The sequence below is a fragment of the Rattus norvegicus genome, chromosome 4 (genome assembly GCF_036323735.1).
Source record: "Rattus norvegicus strain BN/NHsdMcwi chromosome 4, GRCr8, whole genome shotgun sequence".
Taxonomy (NCBI): domain Eukaryota; kingdom Metazoa; phylum Chordata; class Mammalia; order Rodentia; family Muridae; genus Rattus; species Rattus norvegicus.
In genome coordinates, this window is record NC_086022.1 from 119,661,578 (window position 1) to 119,666,106 (window position 4,529).

The following is a 4,529-nucleotide window of genomic DNA, read 5'->3' on the forward strand; positions in this document are numbered from 1 at the left end:
CAGTGGTAGAGCGCTTGCCTAGCAAGCACAAGGCCCTGGGTTCGGTCCCCAGCTCTGAAAAGAAAAGAAAAATTACCGTGGTCATGGTGTCTCCTCATGGCAATGAAACCTTAACTAAGACAACATACTAAGACAATCTATCTGAATGAATTAAATGCAGACTCAGTTGATTTTTAGATAGGTGTGATTCACAGCTATAATTCCAACACCCAAAAGGCTGAAGCAAGAGGATCTGGAGTTCAAGGGTAGCCTGGACAAGATAGACCCTTGGGGCTAGAGAGACAGCCGAGGGTAGCTTGGACAAGATAGACCCTTTTTGGGGCTAGAGAGATGGCTCGAGCATCAAGAGCACAAATAAACAGAAAACTGAAGCACATGTTGTCAGAACGCACAGCCATAGTGAATACAGTAATCCCAGCCCTTGCTATGACTTTACAGGGAAGAGTGCAGTGAGCCACTGTCTCCTGTCCTCACATATAAATCCCGCAGGCAATTTTACAGTCTGAAGCTCTGGTCAGGTAGAGTTCTCATGAACCTACTACTGCTTCCTTACGTGCAGGCAATAGACGCTATCCTTATACTTAAAAGTGAAATCTGTTGAATGTAAAATTCATATTTTAGCCTTTCCCCCTTAGGCACACCTCTCCTTCCCTTTTTCCCTCCTAGCTTAAAGCATTGTAAAAATGTCTGATGTAAATCTGATTTTCTTTTTTAAGATTTTTAATTTAAAAAGTAAAATCAGGGGGCTGGGGATTTAGCTCAGTGGTAGAGCGCTTACCTAGGAAGCGCAAGGCCCTGGGTTCGGTCCCCAGCTCCGAAAAAAAAGAACCAAAAAAAAAAAAAAAAAAAAAAAGTAAAATCAGTGCTACCTGTCTGTGTATGATTTCCAGGCTGACTGCTTGGTACTGATAACCAGTTAGACGACTTGTCCCTGGAGTAGATGGAATCTTTATGCTTGGTTTCCCTTACGTGTCTGCGGTTCTATGGCTAAGGATGGGCCCCATGAGATTTGCTGCTTCATGGTAGCACGTCTATTGCTTTTGTACTCGTTCAGGTCTGTTTAGGCAGCCGTATTACTGAGGCATAGTGGGCAAAGTTTCCCTGTTATTTCTTGGAAACACTCAGCAGATTCTTGAGTCTGTTGCCTAAGACCCTCAACTATCCTGATACCTTAGTTTTAGGTTTCTTAAAAGTCACATAGGGGGCGGGGAAAGGAGGGAGAGATGGCTCAGCAGTTAAGGGCATTTGTTCTTCCAGAGGACCTAGGCTTGATTTCCTGCACCTGCAGGGCAGGTCTCAGCTGTCAGTAACCCCAGCTCCTGCTGCCCTCTTCTGGCCTCTGTGGGCACTGCATAACTGGTGCGTGTACATACAAGCTCAACTCTCTCCATATAAAATTAAATAAATATATATAAAATTAAATAAATATATATATTTATAAATATATATTAAATTAAATAATTTTTTAAAAAGTGAAATGAGGACCATATAGATGGGTCCGTGAGTAAAGGCACCTTCTGCCAAGTCTGATGACCAGAGTTTGGTTTCCAGGACCAACAGAGTAGCAGAGAACTGACTTCTGCAAGATGTCCTCTGGCCTCACCATGTATGCATGCCTTGGCACATGTGCCCTACCACTGCATAATACATACATACATACATACATACATTCATACATTCATACATACATACATACATACATATATACATATATACATACAATATAACTTTTAGGAAGACACTTTTTCCTCTAGATGCCCAGGGATTTATTTTTATTTTTATTTAAAGTCCAAAAACCTTAGGATTATGTTGAGGTGAGTAACTTCATATATTCGGTTCTCTCTTTACATAGTGTCTTAGTGTTCTATTGCTGTGAAGAAACATTATGACCATGACAAATCTTATGAAAGAAAACATTTGGTCTCCTCTTGCCTGTGTGCTGGGGGACCCCAAAGTACGTTGGAACAATAAACCTCTTGCAGATTGCAGCAGAAAAAAAAGAAAAGAAAAGAAGACATTTAATTTGGGGCTGGCTTACAGTTCCAAAGATTTAGTCCATTATTGCTCTGGAGAGAAACATGGCACCGTGCAGACATTTATGGTGCTGGAGAAGGAGTTGAGAGTTCTACATCTTGATCGGAAACCAGCAGAAGGAGACCGTGTGCCACACTGGGTGTAGCTTGAGCATAGGAGACCTCAAAGCCCACCCCCACAGTGACATGCTTCCTCCAACAAGGTTATACCCACTCTAACAAGGCCACACCTCCTAATAGTGCCACTATTAGGTATCAGGGCTATAAGTATTCAAACCACCACACATAGACACTTCCAAATCTTTTATTTTCAGCAAACTTAAGTTTCTGTCTGTTTGTTTGTTTGTTTGTGGTAGGGTATGGCTGTATGTCCCAAGTTGGCTTGGAGTTCATTGTGTAGCTCAGTCTGGCTTTAGTTCTCCATTATCCCCCTGCCTCAACCTCCTGAGAAGATTCGAGTTCAGGCACACACTAACACACCTGACAGAAATTACCATTTATTCTGCAACTTGCCTCGTATGACCACTTTTCTCTTTCATTTTGTCACTTGAAATTTTTACAAACATGTTGTTATTACATACGCATATTCCATGGCACAAGTGTGGAGGTCAGAGGTCAATTTTGTGGGCTGCTTTCTCTTGTGGGTCCCAGGAATTGAACTCAGGTTGTCAGGCTTTTACTGCAAGCCCTTCCCCTGCTGAGCCATTTCATTGGTCTCTTTTTTATGATTTTCAATTTCTTCTTTACTTCGATGTTTGCTTGTTTTTGTTTTTTAGACATTTCTCTTCAGGAATTAGCTGTCCCTTTGTATCTGCTTTCGGTCTTTTTCTGTTTCAATCTTTGTTTGCAAAGTGACTTTTTTCCTTTTGATTTTTATCCTTTCTTGAGTTCTGTCACCCAATTTGAGTTCTATTCTGGTTTATGTTGTTCTCTTAGTGTCTTCTGGCTTATCTTGAAATAGCAGGGCACAGTTTTCAACTATTTTGTGGGCACACTTTTATTTGGCTTGCTTTTGTTGCTTGGGGATGTAATTCCACCGTCTTTCTTTTTCTTATAATAATTTTGTGTGGGACTTGATTCTGGCAGTATTTTGGTTTTTTATTTTTAATTTTTGGTGAAATTAGTTTTTCTGGACCTCCAAAAATGTGACAGTGTGGATGGACTGGGAGAACATTGTGTTAAAAAAATAAGCCAGCCACTTACAGACAAATGCTAAAGGATTTCACCCACATAGAGACTCTTAAAAAGGAGGATTAGAGAGCAGGTTCAGTTGGAAAGTCTGTAAGGCACTAGCCACAAGTTTAGGGTCTGGGTGGAGATTCCTAGGACCCACTAAAAAGCCAACATTGTGGTCTGCATATATAATCCCAGTGGTAGTGAGGTGTGTCGCAATGATTACCAGAGACAGCCTACCCAATAAGAAATTTGTCTAAAACAAAGGAAGAGGAAGAGGAAGAAGAGGAGGAGGAGGAGGAAGAAGAAGAGGAGGAAGAGGAGAATGTTGGAATTGGAATGTTCGGTAGTGGAGTGCTCACATGCATTAGGTCTTAAGTTAGATCTCCAGTATTGGCCAAAACAAACAAACAAACGAACAAGCAAACAATGGTAGAAGGCACATGAGGATCAATACCCAAAGCTGTCCTCTGACCTACTCTCTGTCTCTATCTCTGTGTCTCTGTGTGTCTGTGTGTCTCTATGTCTGTGTGTCTGTGTGTCTCTCTGTGTCTGTGTGTCTCTATGTCTGTGTGTCTGTGTCTGTGTCTGTCTGTGTCTGTGTCTGTGTCTGTGTGCCTCTCTGTGTCTCTGTCTGTCTGTCTCTGTCTCTCTCTCCTCCCGAAAATTGCACAGCGGTTCCTGGAGGAGGATAGGAATAGTGTAAAGAGATGGAGGAGGTTGGCCTGTGGATCTCAGGAATTGAACTCAGGTCATTAGGCTTGCACGCAAGCTCTCTTCCTGCTGAGCCATTCTGTGGCCCTCTTCCTGTCATTTTACATTTCTTCTTTACTTCATTTTTTTTTTTCCTGTTCAGAAATTTCTCTCAAGAATTAGCTGCCCCTTTAGCCTACTCTGGCACTCTTCCCGGCTCAGTGTTCTATCAATTAGATAGAAGGAATACATTCTACACAGCAGGATGCGTGCACAGAATAGCAGAGCACTCTTTCTAAAGAGCTAAAAGATGAGATTTTGAACATTCTCACTAGAAATGACAAGCCATTAAGGTAATGGAAGGGCTGGAGGGATGGCTCAGTGGTTATTAGCACTTGTTGCTCTTGCAGAGGACTTGGATTTGGTCCCCGATATCCATGTGATTGCTCACAACCATGTGTAACTCCAGTTCTAGGGAATCCACACCTTTTTCTGATCTCTAAAGGCACCGGCACATATACACTCATGCAAGCAAAACAACCACAAACCTAAATTAATCATCTAAAATGTTTAAGGTGATGGACGTATTACTTATTCTGATCTTTAAATATACATAGGTCAAACCATAAG